A 23,958-nucleotide genomic window follows, 5' to 3' on the forward strand; every position below is an offset into this window, starting at 1 on the left:
AAACAGAGCCCACACCATTCAAGATTTTACCAACTAAAACAAACACCTTTAGTTGCTCCTGAAAAATATTGGGAGCTAGTACAGTTGAGCATAGAAGTCCTGTACTTATTCCTCTCAACCTGCTAAGGGCTAACATTTGTTCATACAGAAAACTTAACATGCTGCAGGATTTATTCATTTGGGGGTAAAATCCTCACTATAGCCTCAGCTTCACAATTCTTTATTTCTAATGTACACAATTTTCAATAATGCAAGAGAAGACACCAAATCTGTATGATACAGAGAGAACACTGGAACTAATACAAGTAGAAGATTTGGTCACACTCCTGACCTTTGACACTATGAAACAATCAGGGGACATCACAGCTTCTTTGCCACAAATCTTCTCAGTAGATTATGTTTGCTACCCCTTGACACAGCCCTGCCATCACATAATCCAACCCAAGTCTCATCTAGTTTGTACGCAAAGCAGCTGCCATTTCATTACTGTGAAGAATTTCCTGTCTTAAAAGACAGCTCCCCACTAACCAAGATGGTCACCAAGGTAGTTCTGTTGGTCAAGATTTCACAAGTGCTATGCTGGAGGAACAGAAGGCTGTCTGTGCTTTCACCACAGCCCCTACATAGAATCTCCCAAAATTCATGACTTAATTGGTCAGACAGGATTTCTACCCCTGGAGCTCTGGTTTCCTTTAAATTACGTTTCATCAATATATGGGAGACGTGAGATTGAGAAGGTGTGGCAGAGGAGAGAAGAGGGAGAATGTTCAGCAGCCAAAATACCAAAGACAGAGGACTACAGGTTATCATAACCTCCTATTTGGCCATAGAGGAAGGGGAAAATACAGTGCAGCCAGCAGACAGATCCAAAAAAAAAAAAAAAAAAAAAAAAAAAAAAAAAAAAAAAAAAAAAGAGTCTGCAATCTCATATGATTTATTAGTCTATGAGGGCAAGACACCTCAATGTGATGGAGCCTCTGCCTCATCTAATGCTGAAGTTATCACCCTCAATGATGACATGAAGATTATGGCAACCATCATATACTGAGAAACATGATATCTAGGATATTTCTCTGGTTGGCAGGACCACCCATGAAATCCTCATGATTCAGTAGAGTTTTAAAACACACTGCATTGGCAACATTTATAAATCAACTTTACTCTTATTCCATGATTAACACATGAAGTGGACAGATTCAGATTTGAGGCAAAAAGGCGCTACTGTATCCCAGTTGGATGCAAAGGGCACAGCTACCCCACCTAACTCTTAGGTTAGACTGAACAGAGTACACACAAATTTCACTAAAACCAGTTGACCTAGTTTTTTAGTTGTTTGAATTAGAATGAAAAAAAAAAAAAGTCTCGTGATTTGAAACGTTTGTCTTCATGCTTCATTGCCATTGAAAAAAAATGAAGTATTGCAAGCACATACCATCCTTACTTTGTTTGTGACTGGTATTAAAAGATTAGTGATTGGAAAACTGGTTACTTCAATTGCATAGAAATAATTTCCCTCTCCTCAGTAGTACAAATATAAGAGGAATTCAGGCATCTATCTTAAAAACTCCTGCATGCTATAGACTCTTAATACATGATTACTAGCTCCCTGCATCTCTACCCACTGCTTTGTTTTTGGCACTAGAACAGAAGTAATTCTAGAAGACAAAAATGGTAAGGTTTTTTAACTTAATGACTGTGCCACTCATGAGAGTCTATAAAGCTTGATATCAGTTTCTTGAAGGAAAGTTGTTAAAGCAGACAGGAAGTTTTGGAAGTTACAGTACTGTTTTTTGATAAAATGTAACATAACAAATACAGATTTGCTGCATGTACATTGCCCATCAATTAAAAAAGTACAGTGATATTTTTGTGAAATACTTCAGAGATCTGACATGAAATGCTATGTAACTACAAGATATTATAATACTGCATACAGTGGGACTAAGGCTATGTCTATACTACCGCGGTAAGTCGGCCTATGCTATGCAACTCAGGTCGAGTTACTGCAGGGTCTACACTGCAGGAGGTAGATGGGAGACAAATTCCCCATCGACTTACCTTAAGTCTTCTTGTTGGGGGTAGAGTACAGGGGTTGACTGGAGACCGATCTGCAGTCGATTTGGCAGGTCTTTACTAGACCCACTAAATTGGCCACTGGTGGGTCAATCTCACAGTGTCGATCTCTGCTGTAGTGTAGACCTGCCCTAAGAGCGCTAATTAAAGGGGCTCTTTGGAACTGGAGCTCCTATGTTTCATTCCTGATGCCCCATCTGTGAGGTTAAGACTGCAGTTTTGTTTATGGCCTCATTACACTGTAACTGGACTGTTGATTTCCTGTAAGCCTCACACACTTGGGACTTATTTTTGTGTAATTTGGAAGATGTACAATATACTGGTTAAGAGTCTATATAGCTTTGCCATCCTCTAGTGGCTGGACCACAGGGATAAGTCCATTCACGGTTATTAGCCAAAATGATTAAGCCACTGATTGCCAGATGCTGGCACTAGACGACAGGGGATTGATCACTCAATAACTGCCCTATTCTGTTCATTCACTTCAAAACATCTGGAATTGGTCACTCTCAGAAGACAGGATACTGGGCTAAATGGAACAATGGTCTGACATATTAGGGCAGGGGTGGGCAAACTTTTTGGACCAAGGGCCACATCTGGGTATGAAAATTGTATAGCAGGCCACGAATGCTCACAAAATTGGGGGTTGGGGTGGTGGGGGGTTGAGAGCTCTGGCTCCGGGGTGGGGCTGGAGATTAGGGGTAGGGTGCAGGAAGGTGCTCTGGGCTGGGACTGAGGGGTTTAGAGGGTGGGAGGGGGAGGGGGTCAGGGATGCTTGCTCTGGGCGGCGCTTACCTCAGGCGGCTCCCAGAAATAGCAACATGTCTCCCCTCCAGCTCCTATGTGGAAGCACGGGGCCGCACTTGGGGAGGGGACAGCATGCGGAGCCCTCCGGCTGCTCATATATGTTGGAGCTGGAGAAGGGACATGCCACTGCTTCCAGGAGCTCAAGGGCTGGATTAAAATGTCTGGAGGGCCAGATGGCGTAGTTTGCTCACCCCTGGTCCAGAGGATGATATCAATCTATCTATCTCAGGTATATCACTGGTGTCATGATGCATTTGTCCAGAAGTAGTTCAAAGGTGACCCATGAAGAGGTTGGCATATTGGGATCCATCCTATTACCCGTGGCTGCTCCTATGGTTTCGGCAAAGTGTTGGTTGTTGAATGTAAAATTGTTATGGGTGAGGATGATATAGATGAGTTCAGCAATGTATTCAGAGTTCAAATCGGAGAATTGTCCATTGTCTTGTAAATATTTGAGGTAGGCAGCTATGCTGTCATTGTGAGGGATGGTGGTGTGTCAGAAAGTGACATCCACAGTGGCAACAATGGTGTTCTCAGGGAAGTTATTAATATTCTGGAGCTTGTGGAAGAAGTCTGTTGTGTCCTGGAGCAAGCTGGCCTTGTGTGTGGTGAGTAGCTGGAAGATGGTTTCCATGAGTCCAGATATTATCTCAGTAAGAGTGTTGTGGCCAGAGATGATGGGTCTTCCTGAGCTCCCTTGTTTGTGTATCTTGGGAAACATGTAGAAGGTGTCTGGGATGGGTGTGTTGGAGAGCAGTTTGTAGAGTTTCTCTCGGAATTGTTTGAGGAAGGATTTGAGAATATCCTTAAATTCCTGGATACACTGTGGCGTGGGGTCGTCTGAGTTCTTTATAGCAGGTGTTATCAGAATTGTCGGTTGGCCTTGTTCATGTTGTCATTACGGTTGAGGAATACTCATTAGTGACATTTAACAAAGATTCTGCTGTAGCGAAGTGACAGAGGGCTGTACTTTAGCTTTCCATTATAACATCTCTGTCGTAGTCTGACACACACACACACACACACACACACACCCCATTTCTGTTCCATATGGAAGACAGCCGGGGGGTGGTGCGCAGCAGCTTGCCTTTCTGGGGGTTCTGGGCCCCTCTCTCTACCACCGCTCATGAGCTGGGATGCCTTATGCCACTAAGAGGGTCTGAGCCCATCCCTCCCTTATCCCCATATGACCCAGAATCTGGGGAAGCCCGGCCTCCCTGGGTGGAGATCTTAGAACAGGCTAGCTTGGGGCGTACACCAAAGATACACTGCTGAGACTGAGGGGATACCAGAAACTGTCCAGTGCTAAAGAAGGGGAATAGGGTACACCCACTGACATGAATTGGGCAGTTCACACATCTCAGAGATGCTGTTTTAGGCTGTAATTTTCTCGTTGGGTATTCTCTTTCAGCCGAGAACATCTCACTGCAATGAATGGACTCACTTTGAGCTTCTCTGAGTCTTTCTCTTGATGGATGTGTAGAGCTAACCCCTTCTCTCCATTTGGCCTGAATTTCATACAGTGTTATTGTGGAGTACCAGCTCTGCTGCAGCGAAGGTTGGGAAGCCCTTACAATGTAAACGGCAATCTTTCTACGTACTTTAACATCTACATGCTTATACAGATTGTCTTGAAATTCGCCATGCCTTATGGCAGTGTTGGGTAGATTAGTTATCCAAATGTTGGATCATTTGAGCAAGAGGTTCCTGAGATACAGCCTTCAGAAAAGACAAACAACCAAAACAACACACACCAGTGTTTCATTACGTTCACAGATTCTGTCAAACTATCGACTGGCTATTAGGACTTACCATTCCATACATCAGAATCAAGATTGTTCAGGAAGCGTTTACTAAACAAGACGATGCTGATGACCCTGCTTTGCTTGTGGAGAAGTAGAGAATTTCAGCCCTGCCCTTCAAGGTTCAAGATACCACCCACACTACAGGGTTTCAGGTCTCATAACAGAAGACCTAGGTCCAGAACCTCAGGACTGGGCCACCAGAATCCCTAGTAGAGGCGAGGTGGAGCACTCTGGAGAGCATTGATAAGTTTATCCACCTAGGCTGCAAACAGAGTTCAAACAATCGCAGCCAATCACATATCCTCCGATGACTAGGTCTTGCTGCCTCTTGCATGAAGTCTATATCTCACTTATGGACACAAACGTCTCTGTGCTGAGTCAAAGTTCAGAATATATCAAACCTGTGTACTGCCTATATTGCTATAGGGTTCAGAAACCTGGACTCTCTTTCAGGCAGACATGGGGTGACTAGAGACATTCCATATGCACTGTCAGTGCCACATCCTGAACATAAAGTGGTCTCACTTTGTGTGACAAATCAGTCCCACAGAGATGGGGTGTTCCCTCAATCATTCACTAAATTCAAAAGGAATTAGATGCTCTTCAGCCATGTCACCAGGATAGACAGACACCTCAGCACATGCCCCTCCTGTTCTCCATAGATGCATGCTGACCCTAGCTGGTGTTTTCCACGTGGCTGCTCCAGAGACTCGTGAATTCATAGGATTGAGCCAGATCTAGGAACTTCGCTCTATGATGCCTGGTGCGACACCATCAACCAGGGACACTATGGCTGGCACAACAGTCCTCAGTAGATTGCGTGTGTTTGATGGTAGTGATTACTCAAGTACCTTTGAAGTTTGAAACCCACCCAGGGCAGAAGCTGACAATAAGCTGTTATGTATTTGAGAGTGGAAATTGCATCTGTGAAGGTTTTTTTAAATGTAATCTGAATACAAAAGAGTATTCAGAAGGCACCCAAACTATTTTTGAAAATAAAATAAAGTTATACCTGTAACTGTTCACTGGGAGGGGAGGGTGATTAGGGATGCAAAAGCAGGTAATAGGGAAGAGTGGTTTGGGCATACAGGGAAGAATGGGGGTATTATGGGGAAGAGGATACACAGGAATAGGTAATAGGGGAGGGGAAAGGGACTGGGGGCTCAAGTAATGCAGAACAAGTAGGGAGAAGATGGGAGGGATTGTAGAATGTGAGGTGGAGGTAGCAGAAGTTGGAGGTTTGGGGGATAAGGGGCTGTCAGCCCTGAAATCTTCCCTTCCATATGTGTACTGTGGGGGACCTCTCTCTGGAGTCAACAGTCCCTCTCCCTTCCACATGAGCTGGAATCTGGTTAGGGTGGAGAGGGACTGAAGGTAACGCAAGTTTAAAACATCTGAATCCAGAAAAATAAGAGGTTAAGATACAGTCTGGGGGAGGGGCAGACTGGCTGAGGCAAGGGCAGGAGTCCCAGGTGATGATGGGTAGTAGTAATGAGAGCCCTCGCTCAGTGTGTTAGTTGGGCTCCATAACCCAGGAAGTCTGCAACCTTCCAGAAAGCTGCTGCCTGGAATACATGCATGCAACAGCAGAGGGCAGGAAACTGCAAAGAGCAACTTCTTACATGTTAATGGTTTCTGTAGTGCAATTAATGGTTTTATGGGATGGGAAAGGGAGCTGGCAATGCTGTGGGGGGCTGCATGATGCAGGGAATGGCAGGGCAGGGGTGGAGAAGGAAAGACACACCAGTCTTCCCAGCTTGGGTAGACAGACATGAGTTAGAATGCTAGAAATAGCAATATGGATGTTGTGACAGGCGGTGGCTCAGGCTAGCCACCTAAACAGACCCCTGCGGTCAGGTAGGCTTGTACTCAGGCAGCTAGTCCATGCCACAACACCCACAGCACTGTTTTTAGTGTGCTACCTTGAGCAGCGCTAGCGTGTTTGTCTACCCAGGCTGGGAGACACATTCCCAACATCCATGCAGGCATACCCTAGAGTACTTTGAGTATTTTTTTAATCCTAAAGTTGCTCCAGGATCCCCTGGTAGTTAGGGATAGTTTTCCCCCTTCCACCTTCAACTCACATCTGGATAAAAATAATTTGCTTCACATAGAGATTTTAAAATGGAAAGAAAAAAAAATATCCATAGATTTGTATGCTCCTGTGACAAAAGTTCAAGGTAACCAGTGATGGACATCAAAGTTGAAAGCACAGATAAAAAAGGGAAAGGCTTTTGCTTTTACTACATACTCAGATAAAAGTGAAAAAAGCCACATCTCAGGTTTTCTAAAGCTCCTTAAGACTATTAAGGAATGATCTGTGCAGTGGCCTCCTTACATTAAAATGCTGCATCAGTATAACAATCTCATTAAAACAAAAAAGTAATGAAGAAAAATGTGGTAATTGAATTAACAGATGTCTTAAGATTTGGACTGCCTTGCAAAATGAAAGAAGGGGCAAGACCAATTTCCTAGCTGTTCTGTTTACTTTGCATACCCTCTGGGCAAGAAGTTAGCAAGAGAAAATTTCAGCATGAACAACTTCTAGTTATCACTCTGTTTACAAGATTCAAAAGCAAAGTCTTACAAAATGAGGTAAGAAGAAAAAGGAAATGACTATATCAGTGGTTAACACTGTACTACTAGCTTAGTTTACTGCTGGCATGCCATTAAGATAGTGAACAATGTTAGGTAAACCAAACCTGCAGTTGGTGTGAAGACTGGCCTATTCTTTCATTCCCTCTTCAAGCACTCATGTACACCACACTTTCCGCTTTCAGAAGCTGACACCCCTGAAGACTAGGGGGAGTGGAATAATGACATGGTCCCTGTGGGTTTAAATCTTGCTAGAAACTAAAAAAACAAACAAACAAAAAAACCCCACACCACACACACCTTTTTAAAAACAACCCCCAGAGAACAAAATTAAGGTGCTGGTGGGCTCCTCACCAAGTCTGCATAGGAACTAGGGATGCAGTAGCATGTGTTGACCCTACTACTACTTTTAAACGTACTTTGTACTTACAGAGCAATGTCATCAGTAAATCCCAAATTTCTTTACAAAGGAAGGTAATCAGAAAACAGGCACAGAAAGGTGAACTAATTTGCCTGAAGTCACATAGGGTCTTGACAGTTGATCCAGTGTCCTAGGTTCCATTCCTGCCTCTGTTGACCTATCCACTGGACCATACTGCCTTCTCGACACAAATCCAGATGCAAGAACAGCCCTGTCTCCTTTGTAAGGCTGCTTTCTGAGGCAGATTCACTATGAATAAGTACTACTATGCTAACCATAGGAAGAGTTGTTATTGTGGTGCAGTACTACCATGATTTTAGATATAGGAAAAACGCACACACAGGCAAGAATACTAGAACTAAAAATAAAGTGACTTATCATATGGAGTGTGTCTATTAAAACAGATGAAGGCCAGAATAATTTTGAGGAAATTGGGAAGAAGTATTTGGCCCTCCTCTTGCTAATAGCTTACTAAGGCTGTTTAGGAAACAAAGAGATAAGTAATGCACAAGAACATTACTTGCATCAACTCTCACTGTAAGCTAATTTGCAAGCTTCTGATTCCAAGGTTTCTAAACCTTCTTCTGACATTAGGGGTGTCATTCAAGTGGATTAATTATGTCACTGCTGACAAAAACTGGCTGCCTCTGCAAATTATCATTGCTGCAGGTGAAAAAATATCACCATCAGTTTGGAAGTTGTTTACATTTTTTAAACATTACTTATTTATTTACAAGGCTTCAAGATTGAAATGAAATGATAGTGACTAATTGCTACAACTGGGAAAAGTAAATTGGCAAAACCTACTGAGTACACCTGCACATGCTAATCTTTGAACAACAGTGGCATGAACAATGCAGATTGCAAAATCGTAATTAACAAGCATTGTTCTGCACTTGAGTTACTATGTTTTGATAACCAGATTACCCTGGAGATGATTTAAATTCACAAGTTACACATTCTTGATATGCAAAAATACACATTAACACAGAACCAGACTGAGTGTCCAAGAGAATTAAGACATTCCCTATACTTTTATATAAAATTGTGGCATTTAGTTTTAGGCTTCATTACTTAACTTTATTCCTGGGGCATGAAAGCCCCCAGAAGGGCTTCTCTGCTTTTGGCAAAGCAAGCCAACCACTCCTTAGCACTGTGTGCAAAAACATCTTATGCCATGCCTGAGTAACAGAAACGAGGAGTCCGGTGGCACCTTAAAGACTAAGATTTATTTGGGCATAAGCTTTTATGGGTAAAAACCTCACTTCTTCAGATGCATGGAGTGAAAATTACAGATACAAGCATAAATATACTGGCACAAAGAGAAAGGAGTTACCTTACACATGGAAAATCAGTGATGACAAGGCCAATTCAATCAGGGTGGATGTGATTCACTTCCAATAATTGATGAGGTGTCAATACCAAGAGAGGGAAAATTGTTTTTGTAGTGAGCCAGCCACTCCCAGTCCCTATTCAAGTCCAAATTGATGGTGTTAAGTGTGCAAATGAATGGTAGCTCTGCAGTTTCTCTTTGAAGTCTGTTTTTGAAGTTTTCCTCACTTCCATCTCGGGAAGTGAGGAAACAGACTGACAGAATGATACAGGTACCCTGAATTGACCTACTACAGGACAGGCCCAACAAGGAAAACACACCACCACCACTGGTCATCACATACAGTCCCCAGCTGAAACCTCTCCAGCACATCAACGATCTACAACCTATCCTGGAAAAAACAGTCCCTCACTCTCTCAGACCTTGGGAGACAGGCCAGCACTCTCCAGCTGCACAGCCCTGAAAGTAGTGCTGCCGCCTGCAGAAGTAAGGGCAGCAATACCGCAATGCCCCCTACAGTAACCTTGTAACACATCCCTGCCCCCAACTGCTTTTTGGGACAAGGCTCCTATAGCTATAACACTAACATTTCAGATTTAAATAGCTGAAATCATTAAATTTATGATTTTTTAAATTCATGGCCATGAAATAGACCAAAATGGACTGAGAGTTTGGTAGGGCCCTAAACATGAGCTATTATCGCTGTAGGGTAGCAGTCCCTTCTGCAAGGCATTTCTCCAGCAGGGGAAGAAGAGGAAACCCAGGGCTTCTTCCTTCATTAGGAAAGAGAGGCTTATGCTGCCTATTGTCCATTCAGAGGTTACAGAATGGCCATTAGTGTGAAGGAACACAGCCTTGACTGCCTTTCCCAACCAGAGTCTACACTGAGTTAATTAATTCTCTATCACTCACCACTTTAAAAATCAATATTGAATATTTTTGTAAAAATATGCTCTAGGAATATTTTGGAGAAGTTTTATGGCCTGTATTATACAAAAGGTCAGACTAGATGATCATAGTGGTCCCTTTTAGTCTTGAAATCTATGGGAGGGATGGGGAAAGTTCAGTTTCTGATGTAACCAACATGCATATTAACAAGTTTTTCAAAGTGTTTTTCCTTTTACTCACTATTCCCACAGGGCTGAGAAATAGAAGAGGTACAGCTATTGTTTATTGGCTTAATATTCAGTAGCCCAAGCATTACATTTCTACCCACTCAAGTTCATTCAATCACAACACAAACACATCAGACAGGTTTTAACATACATTGTGGAACCACATGAAAAATTAACAATCATTTGCTGATGTATTTAAGAGAAACGGCATTTACTGGACTTTCAGCTGTGGTGAATGTAAACAGATCCAATCTCTCACAGGGAACAAACAAACAGTTAGGACAAGCTTGAAAAGAAAGTATTCTAGTACTATTTTACTTCACTCAGAGGTCATCGTCACAAAAGATGAAAGGCTAATATTTACCAAGTACACTTATGTCAATGGCATATGCCCTGACACACAAGCCCAAGGAGAAGTGTATCCACGTTCTTGTCACATTCCTGACATTCATAATCTTTAAACAAGCTTCGGAGACTTCACTCTGTTTTTTGTTTTGTACTGTTTTCATCAGACCAATAAAATTTTTACCCCACCTCCCGTTACTAGGCACTTTTGGAATATTTGCCATTTTTCACCCAAGAAGTGACTGCATTTCAGGAGTAGATAAAGTAATGCCTACAGACCGGGGGGGAGGGGAATCAATCATTTAAAAAAAAAAAAATAAGTTTCTTTAAATCAATTTTTTTTTTTATAAAATGCTTTTTGAGGGGAAAAACCTATCTAAAGATAGTTTTAATTAAGATACATTATAGCTCAAAGATATCTCATCATGGAATAGGGATTATAAATCCTGTTTCTATAGTATAAGACAATATATTCATGTAATGTTTAAGAAAAGTTTTGTAAATGAGTTCCAATAGTTCATGGATTAGGGACCCAATTTTATATGGTTCCAGGGGCTTCTGTATAGATTTTTTAGGTTAATCTTTCTACCTACCCAATGGGACTCAGTGCTCAATCTAGAAGATTCCATCAGAGATGCTTAGTATTGCAGTTCTCAAACTGTGGATGTGTCTCCAGAGAAAACGTGCTTGTTAACAGCAAAAATGTTTTTAAATAAAATATACAGAGGTGAGAAATTACAGACCTCACCCCTACTGTCCCGGCAAATTTGTGTACACAGAGTCAATCCCTTACCTCTCTAAAAGCTGCAAAGTTTCAAAAAGTTCAATTAATAGAAGATTGTTGGAGCCAGAATAGATCTGGACAAGGGGAACAAGTCTGGAGATAAATGCAAGAAGGGAGGGACAGGCAGTAGAAACAAAAGTGAAACTGGCTGAACAGCATATTTCAGAAGTCTTGGAGATATTTCTGAGCGTAGCCTTCATTGATTTGAGATCTACCATACCATTCTCTCACTAGAACAGAAAACCTATAGTGGCAGCAGGCCATGAGAGACCCAGTTTGGGAATATTTTAAATGAAGTTACTCTACCTGGGATAAGACAGGCATGCGTGCAAAATGCAAACAGTGCAACAAAGAAATGCAAGGCCTGGTTGCCCGAATGAAATAACATCATAAGAAGTGTTCCTTCTCAGGAGGAAGCTGCACTGAAGATGATGAAAGGAACATGTCTGAACATGCAGGATCTTCAGGTTGGTAAACTTTATTTCATACTTCTTTCTTAAAGACTGCCTATCTTCCTTCTGGACTATTCTTGAAATCTCATGTTTGAGCAAAAAAATATATAGTTGTTACTCTATGGCACTATCATTTTAGATGCAGTTGTGATAAATAAGTAGCTGAAATAGGCACATCTTCCTTTTACAATTTCATCTTTAAAGTAGAACTAAGTGTCAGTGAATGCAATGAGTAATACTAAGTGAGCAGTATGGTAATAATAATTAAATAATTGCATTGACTTGTATGGTTTAGGAGAATCCATCCTCAACACACAGGATTCTGAAGACTATCCACCTTCAAGATCTCCATCATTTTCTATAGTTTTCAGAGTTATCTGCCACTGATAGTGTTTCAGTCACTATGTCACATAGCCACAGTGTATCACCTGTAGCAAAAATCTCCATCATCCAAAAACAACCACAGATGAGTTTATGATAAGACCAGCAGATTACAAAAAAAGAGGTAATTGATGAAAAAATTGCCCAGTTTGTTTATGAAACAAACTCTCCTTTCCCTATGATCCGAGAACCCACACTTCATTAACATGGTTCAGTCATTAAGACCAGGATACAGCCCACTCAACAGAGCAGATGTCGCAGGCAAATTTCTGGATAAAGTGTATGAAAGAGAAATTGAGCAGTGTGCAAAAGATCTAGAGGCTAAAATTGTTAACCTGAGCCTCGATAGGTGGAACAACATCCACAATGATCCTGTTGTATGTACTTGTGTGACAACAGAAGAAGGGATGTCTTCCTTACAGAAACAATTAATACATCAGGAAATGCACACACAGCAGAATACTCACAAGAGGTAGTGAGCTATAACAAACTATAACAGCTATAACAAACTGTGAAAAAAATTCACATGTCTAGTACACTGCTTGGTCACAAACAATGCTGCAAATAAATCCAAGATGAGAAGAAATTATTTAGAAGAGAGTCCCATGCTAATAACATACGGTTGCAGTGCTCATTTAATGTACCTCTTAGCCAAAGACTTCAGTGTTCCAGAAATAAAGGTCAATGTTGTTGAAATTGCAAAATACCTCCGTAACAACTACTTCACAGCAGCAGCTGCGTTGAAAAAAATTGGGAGGAACCAAGCTAACTCTCCCACAAGACATGCGATGAAACTCAGTAGTGGACTGTTTTGAGCACTATATCAAGAACTGGCCTAATCTGATGACAGTTTGCAAACAAAATTGTGAAAAACTAGATGGCACTGTCACAAGCAAAGTTCTCAACATTGGGCTTAGGAGAAATGTTGAACACGTGCTGAGTACCCTGAAGCCCATTTCTCTAGACTTGAACAAAATGCGGGGAAATAGCCGTTTTATTGCTGATGCTGTTGCAATTTGGTAGGAACTGAGTGAGATCTTAAAGAGAGAGAGAAATATGCAATGACAGAGTTAAATTACAAGCATTAAAAAAAAAAACAAATGAGAGAAGCACTATCTCCAGCTCATTTTCTTGCAAATATTCTCAATACTAGGTACCAGGGTCAAATCTTGACGGCTGAAGAAGAGGAGTTGGCTATGACGTGGACATCCAGCAATCATCCCTCCATAATGCCAACTATAATAAACTTCAGAGCAGAGAGTGAACCATTCAAGAAACATACGTTTGCTGATGTCATTTTAAAGAAAGTCACACCAGTGAATGAGGGGGATCGTCACTTAAGCACTTGGATTCAGAGGCTGTTGAAATGATAATCTCACTTTTAACAGCAGTAGCTTCTTCTGCCAGTGTAGAAAGAATATTTTCTTCCTTTGGACTAATTCATTCCAAATTGAGAAATCGTTTGGGACCTGAAAAAGCAGGAAAGCTTGTTTTTCTTCTCCAGATTATGAACAAACAGGAAAATGAAGGTGAAGGCTACTGAGTTGGCTGCAGAAGCCAATATTTCAAGTTTCTCATGTTGACCTGGCTGACATAGTTGATTTAATTTTTAATATTTCATGTAACTATTTTAGTTAAAATTATTTTAACAGAAACAAACCTATTTTAATGTTTAACTAAATTCAAAAATTCATATGCTTGTTGTTAAAATATTATATGTCTGCTGCTGAAGAAAAAAAAATCCAGAATTCTTAACATTGTTGTTTTAGTTAAATAAAGCAATTTAAATATCTGTCCAGTGACATTCTCCTCCTAGTACAGCATAGCAAGAAAATTCTCCAAATATTAATGATTAACCTGTTGAATCAGAGATATTTATGATGTCATTGGGAGGTGAACTATCTGCTTCAATTACCTTTAGTGAATGAAATAACCAAACAATCATTCATTTCAGATTAGTTTTACAGCTATATCAGAAAGTTTTCAATATAATCATTTTAAAAATGTACAGGGTAGGTTTCATTTTTAGAAAGTACACCTCTATCTCTGAGGTCCTGGCTACACTGGTGCTTTACAGCACTGCAACTTTCTCACTCAGGGGTGTGAAAAAAATACACCCCCTAGGCGCAGCAAGTTACAGCGCTGCAAAGGGCCAGTGTAAACACAAGCTAATCCCCATGGGGAGGTGGAGTACATGCAGCGCTGGGAGAGTTCCCTCCCAGCGCTGGCGCTGTGACCACACTCACACTTCAAAGCGCTGCCGCAGCAGCACTCCCGTGGTAGTGCTTTGGAGTTTTGAATGTAGCCAAGCTCTGAGTTATGAAGAATATGTATTAAGGTTATAATTACCAACAAGAATGCACTTTTATGTAGAAATCCATGATTAAATTGAGTCTTCCTGGCTAGTGATTTAAATTATGACTTAAAACAATTTGATATAAATCAAACCCACCCTAGTACAGACAGTGTACATAAATTTAAATTAATACAATACCCTGGGATTATGTTATATAAATTATTTTTCTATAGTTTAAGCTTTCACATAATTATTGCTGATACAAAGTTAAGATACAAAAGACGAAGGTTGTGATTTGTACACTACTTATGCAAAAGAGACCCAATTATTTGCCACTTCAGACGCAGAAAGAAGGACCTACAGGATTATCAAGACTTTCCTCTAGTACACACACACACACACAGAAAAAGCCCAACAGCCTAATTGGAACTGTTTTTAAAATCAGTTTCATTAAACAGATGTAAACCCATATAGGTCCAGGTGAAGGATCAGGGAGGACACAGGTGTATTAAGCAACAGTGTTTGAGGCCAAAGTTTTTCCACATAGTTCAGATTTTCTTACTATATATAAAACTAATGACAAATTTAAGCAACTTTAAGTCCATACATTTTGACCACAAAGTGTTCAGAATGAAAATGCATGCAGACATCTGCTGAGGAAAGGAAGCTATTATTCAAAAACTAGCTTAAAGGAAACTGTCAGTATCAAAGTGAATTGTATTCTCCATGTGTAACCATACAGGGATGCCAACTACTGAAAGAAGTACTGGAACACTGGAAACAGGAATTATATAAAACAGATCTTTTGAATTGTACACATGTAAACAGAGTTAGCAGTTCCATTCATTTCTATAACTGTCAATTGTTCCAGCTGAGAGGGATGCACATCCAGCATGAAGACAGCAACTTGGAGGCTAAACACACAAGTAAACCAACACAGGAACAGACCTGGAATGTGTTGGATGGACTGTGCTATCCGAGACCTTGGAATTCCAAACATCAAGAGCCAATGTAGCTAATTACTAAATTGGTCTGGCACCAGTGTTTGGCTTTTCAGAAGCTGCAGTTCCAAAAGAAGAAGTATATTGACATAATTAGCATTTTTCATATTCCACACTCTTATTTACTTGAATTCCACTGCCATATATCTGAGGGGCCAAATTCTGCTCCTGGTTACATCAGTGCACATCTGAATCTCAGCCTCACATAATTACTCATAATAATTTCCTTCAGATCTTCTCTCCACTTCTTTATTTGGGTGAAGGGAGTTGATAAAAAAAATAGAATTCATTGTACATAAAGAAGCTCAAAAACTTTCAGTTTGTTTCCAGTGATCATACCTTAACTACAGAGCCATGAATGGGGAAGGCAATCTAGATTTTGGTATGCCACTGTACTACTTGTCAGGTGAAGAGTGATCAACAGCAGCTGGTTGTTGAAGAACAGCTATTTTACACAACTCACTATTTCCACTTTGTCAATGTGAGTTTTGGCCAAGGAAGGAATACAAGATCAGGGTCCTTGGTATCCAAATATTGCTCTTTAAACTGATCTATTTTAGCAAGGCGTTAGAGGGCCAGCATCAGGTCCAAGCCGACCTCATTGGAGGTTTTTATGTAAGTAAGCTTCTACAAAACCTAACTACAACAGAAGTGTTTTCCACTTTTAAAAATTCCAAGAGAACCAGTTATTTTTAAAACACATTAACATTCCCCTGCAGTATTTGCAAGCCAAACCTGACAACAGAGCCTACACATAAAATTTTTTAAACACAAATGAACTGAACACTTGATATTTTTTGTTCAAATAAAAGGCAGAAGAAACAAGTATACTAGGATGTGAGGGGGAAAGAAGAGGATTAAATCATCTAAGGTCCTGATCCTGCAGACATTTATGCATGTGCTGGACTTTTATACATTGGGTAATCCCATTGAACTTGACAGAACTAGTCACTAAGAAATAATTAAGCAAGTGTGCTTGCAGCTTCAGAACCTAAGGAATTTAGGCTTGTTGTTTATTTTAGGTATGTTTAACCAACTGTACATTGGAATATACTCATTCTAGTTCTGTAAAACTGATGGGCACTTACACAAGAGGCGATGCCAAACTACCCCATAATATTTATTACATGCCTTCAGAAGTTTCTGCTTGAAGAAGGGAAAGGGGAAGAGGACAGTGATAGTGATACAAGTTCAGCAATTAGTTTACTATCACTTTATATTGCCATTAAATGTTTGTTGGCAATGCTTCAAATGTTGCAAAACTTAAATTAAGCTTGGCACAATGAAATAATTTTTACTTGAGAATTCAATATTTTTAACACCCCAAATGGCACAATAGTCTAAATATCATTATTTCAACCTTACAGGCATTTAGGTTTATTCAAAATTTCCAATACATAAGGGCTTATTTGTTTGCTATAGAGCTATCAGAATCAATAAGAGTGATTTCTCATTTGTCACCACCTAGGGTGACCAGATGACAAAGATGAAATATCGGGACGTGGGGGGGTGGGGCGTGGTGGAGAGGAAAAAAAGCCAGGAGGGGGGGAAAAACCACCACCAGAGCGCTTCTCCCCCCACCCCTCCCCGCCACCAGAACCTGGACTGGAGCAGTTCACAGGGTGAGTGCTGGGAGCCACCCCCTCCCTCCAGGCTTGCACTGCCATACAGCTGACCAGCACAAGCCTGGGAACGAGGAGGAATGCCACATGCTTGGGGAAGAGGTGGGGCCAGAGCAGGGATTTGGGGAGGGATCCAATGGGGGAAAGGAGAGGGTGGGGCTGGGGGTGAGCAAGAGCCCCTCCAGGCTCCGCCTGTACCGGAGCAGAGGGCAAAATTGCTCGTTCGTCCATTGGTTGGGACACGGGACAAACAAGAAAATATCAGGACAGTCCCAATAAAAAACAAAAACAAATCGGGATGTCTGGTTATCCTATCACCACCACCAGTTTTTAAAGAAAGTAAGGGCATGAATCCTTTCCTTTCCTCAGCCTCAAAGGCTAAGATCCAAACAAGTTTCAACATACTGGCCTCAAGTCATTGGGACTTAAACAAATTCTTGAAACATGATGGCAACTCAACTGTAAGAAATTCTGGTGGATTTTGTTTGTGTCTTTTTGGACAAACTTCCTAAAAGTTAACCCAAGTTTATAAATGGATCAAGGCCTAAAATCTAACTCCCACTGATGTCAAGGGAAAAATTCACTGGGGGCTGGATCATCCTCTTAAATCACCATCTTCTTAGATTTCAGAGATTTTAAGATGTTAGCCATTGTTTTGTTACATTTGCTATGCGCATTTTCTAAAAAGTAAAAATATATTGCTTGTCACTCTCCAGTATGCATTCTAACATTAAACAGCCCAAATCAAGGACTGTTCAGTTAAGTTTTCCAGTAGTTTCTTTTGAAGCTTAAAAAACAGATTCAGCAAAGCAGTAAAACAAACTGTTACAACCAAACTCACTGTGCAGAAAAATCTGTAGTATAGTAGCTTCTGGGTGGGAAAATAATTCATTTCAGTGTGCATTAACATTTACTAGGATAATTCTGTTTGGAGCAATATTTCCCAAATTATGAGCAAGTCTTCTTATATTGCCTTTCCCAAGTTGGTAGCAATCTTGGGATAACTGACAGGTCTGTTAATTAGCACATTTCTAATAGATTGTCAGAATGTTCAATCAGAGCTCTGGATGGGAACTTTTTACTACTGTACAATATGACTCCAGCTATGCAGAATTAATTGGTGATCCTAGTGCAGGTGTCATAAGTAGATAGGTAAGGGTTAATTTTCTTTTACCTGCAAAGGGTGAAAAAAGGGGGAACCAAACACCTGACCAGAGGACCAATCAAAGACCTGGATTTTTTTTGTTAAAAAGCGGGGAGGAACTGAAAAACATCGGGTTCTTTTTGTTTTCCTCGGCTGTGAGTAAGCAACATTTTCTTCTAACTGCCATCTGCTTTCAAATATTCTACTATAAAGTGGGAGTACAAGGAACAAGTAATCGCTGGATGTGCTTTGTTGTATTACATGGGTGTTGATTTTGCTGGACTGGTTTACATTTGGGCTATCTTTATCTTTAAATCAGCTGTTTATTCGATATTTCTTTTAAGCAAAGAGCTGTATTGCTTCTAATGCAGTATTTGTTTGTATGTTCTTTCTTATTATGATAAAGTTTTCTTTTTAAAACCTTGTGGAAGTTCTTATTCCTAGTGAGGCAACCGGGGAGAGGAATTGTCTCGATGCCCGGAGTCCTGTACAATCTGTTGACAGTCTGGGAGGGGGAAAAAAGTTACGGGGAACGAGAGAGAGAGAATCAGCTACTGTTCCCTGGCGCTAAGGCTTGTCTCTTTGGAGAGCGGAGAACGCAGTTTCTTGGTAATTGTCATGCAAAGAGATGCTCAATCCCCTCAGCTTGCTCAGAGCGGAACAACGGAGAGAGAGGGGAGATCTTCTTTTGCCGGTAGACCATACTTCTGAGTCTTGGGGGTGTCCCCCCAGGGAAAGGTTGGGGTGCTCGGGGTGACCAGAACCGCTAAAAATCCTGGTTGGTGGCAGCGATATCAGATCCAAGCTGGGTATAAGCTTGGAGGAGGTTCACAGTAAGCACCCAGATTTTGTACGCACAGGTCCAGATCTGGGACAGACGTTTACCACAGCAGGTTCTTGTGGGAATTTCTGGATTACAAAAACTGGCTTCAGTGTCCAGACATACTGTTTCACAACCAGTGCTTTCACTTTAGTTTTTGTATTACTTTAAATACTCTTTTCTTGAGTAGAGAACACCACTCTAAATTCTGGTTCATACTACTCAAGTTAAAATCCCATAAAGCCCTTCAGAGATACAAATATTCATAAGGGATGAGGTCACAGGTGGTAGGCCTAGAATTAGACTTCCTCTGCTAGCTTTGTTTTGGCTTGTGGTTGCAGGCATGCTCTGTTCCATTCTAGGGAGCATGCACAGTACTGAAATTTACAAGAAGTTGGCTCTCTCACAGTTGAAGAGGAATGCAGAATAGAAGGATGGCTCCATACGCATAGGTAATTACACCCACAGCCCCCTAAATTCATTATTAATGAGTCACCCACCTGATTTATCTATAGCATGGTACACAATTCTCACCATAGAAGGGTAATGAAAGGAGAAAAAGGAATAAATTCTTAAATTCAGCTTTGGGCCTGACCACCTTAGTGTCCCTTTACACCAACAGTAGAGAAATCCAAAGTAAATCCTAGATCTTAACCCCTTCATACTTCTAACCCAACTTTAAACTAGACACAAATAAGGAAATTGATAACATTTATCTTGGATGTGTTACCTGTTAAATGCCTTATGCAGTTTAGAATAAATTACAAAAATCTTTGTCAGAAGAAACAGAATCACCACACTGAAGGAAACATTAACACAACTACAGAGGTTTTTAGTGTTTCAGCAGGTTACTTTAAAAAAACGTTATGGATAGCACCATAGTACTCTAGCACATAATGAATGGACTAATAATTTTTGCCAACAGATTGACAAGCGGTAATGTGACAGTTTATCTTTTGGATATTTGTCCCCACTCTTTGGTTAACCCACAAGTTACTTTAATGATTCTGTGATCATTTTCATCATAGCCTACCATAAAAACTGACATTACAGAAAACTCAAAAGTAGGCACTGAAGAGACAGTAATTTGAATTGCAGCATAACCAAGCACAGCAAAGATTTTACACAATTCCAAAGCAAACAGTATATGAGTCACAAACCATACAGAAAGTTGGAGTTTCATTTGCCTATAGTGCATGTAAGTAACTTTTTTTTTTTTTAAAAGACCAGTTTGGAGAGAAAGTTTAAAGCAGTCTAACAAAATAAAACAAGGTGTTTGCATTAAAATCCAAATTAGCTTCTGAATTGAAGCTAGTGGTCTGAAGAACTGAAGTGTCAAAATGGCTCTTAACCAAGTGCTAGCCACACAAGAGAGAATGGGTTACAATTATTCCTGCCGTGAAACGGTAATTACAAAACTCGAGGATAATAACGAACTATAAATCTAGTGCTATATACTAAACTATTGGAGCTAAAAATCTCTCTGGACAAGAGGATGCTTCTCATATTTCTGCTTAAGATCACAAAGGTTGTTTTTTTTTTAAATTCTCTTACATAAAAATTGTGTTTAACTCTCACACGCTGGGTTTGATACAATCACAATCCACGCAGCTCGCTACATCGGCATTTAGAAAAGGAACGTTTTCAGATTTGTTTAGACTGCAAGGGTAACAAGCGCAATCAACGTTCAACGCGACACAGCCTACGAAACCCTGGGTTTTGCCTTAATGAAAGCCATATGCCGTTCAGAGTGAGGGAAGAACAAGCTCCAAAGCTTATTTTAAAGTTTCTGGCTTTTTCGATCCCAGGTAGAGGAGAGAGGCAAACTGGGTCTGATCTGTGAGCACTCTGCGCGTTTTGTTTCATGCCTTGGTTCTCCCGTTCCCTCGGAGGTTAACCACATGCTGACTAGGGAACAGTGGAAGTTGCCATACAGGCAATTAGGAGGCAGAGCTTTCAAGAGGGAAAACTGATTTATTAGTCTGAGATTTGTATATCCTTCCCCCTCACACAAACAAGCTCGAAACAGCCCAGCTGCCTTCAACAGGTGGAGCCACCGTGGGGAACAATCCCCAGGGCAGAGGGAGGGGGAAAATCAAACTTACCCAAGTTGGAGAGCAGGGCTGGGCAGCGCCTTTGCCCCCTGCTGCTCGGCCGCCGATCCCAGCTCAGGCTGCCGTGGCTCCGGCTCCTCCCATCTCACAGCGGCTCAGCCAAACAACCCCCCGAGCCAGCGCGCAGCGGCAACAGCTAACTCGCTGCCCATTTCCCGAGGAGCCGCCGGGGAGAAGGAGAGAGAGCGAAAGGAACCACCCAGAGCCCAATTAATCATCACATGATGAGCTTGAGCCTCCGCCTCCACCTACGCGCTCCTGCTGCCTGCGCCGGGGAGCCAGAGGAGCGGCGAGGGAGAGACACACCTGTAGGCGCTGCACATATCCGCCGTCCGCACCCGGCGAGACAGGAAACTGAAAAAACAGCCCAGGGAAAGGAGGGGAGACGGGCTCTTCCTCCCACTGTCCTTCTCCTCCTCCGTTCCCACCCCCTGCCCCTGCTCCGGATCCGCTTGCACACGCCTCTCCTCTCGGGAAAGCCAGACAGACAACTAATCACCCAGCCTCTTCCTCCCGCCCCCTGCCTCAGCGAAGCAGCCAGCCGGCCGGGCTCGCCCGGGGGGGCCAGGGGCTTGGCTTGCGGGCAGCGCGCCTGAGGCTAAATGTCACTGTGGAGAACGGCTGGCGCTGGGGGCCAGGGCTGCGGTTAATGATCCCGAGCCCGGGGGCTGCAGGAGGGGGCACGGCTGGAGCCGGTGATCCCGGGCCCGGGGGCTGCAGGAGGGGGCCGGGGCCGGTGATCCCGTGCTCGGGGGCTGCAGGAGGGGGCTGGGGCCGGTGCTCCCGTGCCCGGGGGCTGCAGGAGAGGGCAGGGCTGGGGCCGGTGATCCCGGGCCCGGGGGCTGCAGGAGGGGGCCGGGGCCGGTGATCCCGTGCTCGGGGGCTGCAGGAGGGGGCTGGGGCCGATGATCCCGTGCCCGGGGCTCCAGGAGAAGGCAGGGCTGGAGCCGGTGATCCCGTGCTCGGGGGCTGGAAGAGGGGGCAGGGCTGGGGCCGGTGATCCCGTGCCCAGGAGCTGCAGGAGGGGGCAGGGCTGGGGCCGATGAGCCCGAGCCCAGGGGCTGCAGGAGAGGGCAGGGCTGGGGCCGGTGAGCCCGGGGCCGGGGCTGCAGGAGGGGCTGGGGCCGGTGAGCCCGTGCCCGGGGTTGCAGGAGGAGGCCGGGGCCGGTGATCCCGTGTCCGGGGGCTGCAGGAGAGGGCAGGGCTGGGGCCGGTGATCCCGTGCCCGGGGGCTGCAGGAGAGGGCAGGGCCGGGGCCGGTGATCCCGTGCCCGGGGGCTGCAGGAGAGGGCAGGGCCGGGGCCGGTGATCCCGTGCCCGGGGGCTGCAGGAGAGGGCAGGGCCGGGGCCGGTGATCCCGTGCCCGGGGGCTGCAGGAGGGGGCAGGGCCGGGGCCGGTGAGCCCGTGCCCGGGAGCTGCAGGAGGGGGCAGGGCCGGGGCCGGTGAGCCCGTGCCCGGGGGCTTCAGGAGAGGGCAGGGCCGGGTCCGGTGATCCCGTGCCCGGGGGCTTCAGGAGGGAGCAGGGCTGGGGCCGGTGATCCCGTGCCCGGGGGCTGCAGGAGGGGGCAGGGCAGGGGCCGGTGACCCCGTGCCCGGGGGCTGCAGGAGGGGGCTGGGGCCGGTCATCCTGTGCCCGGGGCTGCAGGAGGGGGCATGGGCTAATGGTGGTGCTCGGAGGTATTGTGCGTTGTGTTGCTGGCGGGGCGCGGAGACGGTGGAAGCAACTTAGTCTCTCTGGCCGGGGTTGGTCCCGGCGGGCGGAAGGCAGCGGGTTCCCACGGCTTCCCTGGCCAATGCCGAGGGGCGTTGGGATGGGGGAGCTAACTGCTTCTTGCGAGTTGAAAGGCGCATTGAGATGGCGGGGGGTGAGCCGGCCGGGCTATGGAGCGGAGCCGCTGCCCGCTTCGCTTTAACGCGCCTTTCTCACGGGCAGAGGGGAGAGTGGTGCCGTGCAACCATGGAGCTGCCCGCCAAGCTGCTGCCTCTTGGCGGGGAGCCGAGCGGGGCTGCAATCGCCTGCCCGGCAAGGAGAAGCTCTGGGGCCTCGTCAGCACAGCTGCTCGCCAACCAGGGCCGGGAAGAGCAAAGCTCTGGAGCGTCGGCTGCACCTACGAGAGCAGCCTGGCCCAGTGGGTGACAACGTAACACGGCTCCCACTCTGAAGTGTGAACTTTGCCCGCCGCCTGGGGATGGGGCGGAAACTTGCTGCAGTCTACACATTCCCTACCGCTATGTTCTGCTGACAAGGGCTCTCCTGAGCTAAGTTGGGTCAAGGCGGGGATGGGAGATCTCCCAGCCTGACCTGTAAGAAATGGAAGTGGTCCATTTTATTCCCTTTTCTGAAAAGTGCTGCGGGAGCAAGAGTAGAGAGCGGGGCAAGGCTTAAGACTTTTGCCTATTTAAGATGTGTTAATTAATCATGTTTATTACAGAAGTTCCTGAGGGCCCACCAAAAACAGGGCCCCATGATAGGCATGCTACCAACACAAAGTAGTGCCCCAAGGAGCTTACAATCTAAACAAGACAGAGGCAAACAGAGGGTGGGGGCAAGGCTAAAACACACAATCAGAGTGACCAATGTACTGGCAATAAATGGTATGTTAGTTCCACAAATCTTTTTTTGGGGGGAGGAAGTTACTTGGGAGGAAATAAGCTTTATTTGACTGTATTATGAGTAACAGTGAAGAGGCTAATTACCATGAGACAAGCCCAGTATAAGGACAGACGCAATAGCCACCAAGCCAGGGTCTTGCAACCCTAAGGGGAGTTTGGGAGGAGTCGCCCACCTTGGCCCACTTCTCATCCTTTTCCTACCATAATATCAATAGATCAACTCTTTCTCCCAGAGG

General features: G+C 43.8%; 1 protein-coding gene across 2 annotated transcripts in view; it reads right to left on the reverse strand.

Annotated features, from left to right (window-relative positions):
• The window catches only part of PLXNB2 (plexin B2), a 358,989-nt gene extending 337,414 nt beyond the window's left edge, over positions 1-21,575 (reverse strand). For both annotated transcript variants that reach the window (XM_032769366.2, XM_032769365.2), the window contains exon 1: positions 21,100-21,575. The gene's annotated coding sequence lies outside the window, so the exon portion shown is untranslated. The remainder of the gene's footprint in view (positions 1-21,099) is intronic.
• Positions 21,576-23,958: the final 2,383 nt, after the last annotated feature.

The sequence above is a fragment of the Chelonoidis abingdonii genome, chromosome 1, assembly GCF_003597395.2.
Source record: "Chelonoidis abingdonii isolate Lonesome George chromosome 1, CheloAbing_2.0, whole genome shotgun sequence".
Taxonomy (NCBI): Eukaryota; Metazoa; Chordata; order Testudines; family Testudinidae; genus Chelonoidis; species Chelonoidis abingdonii.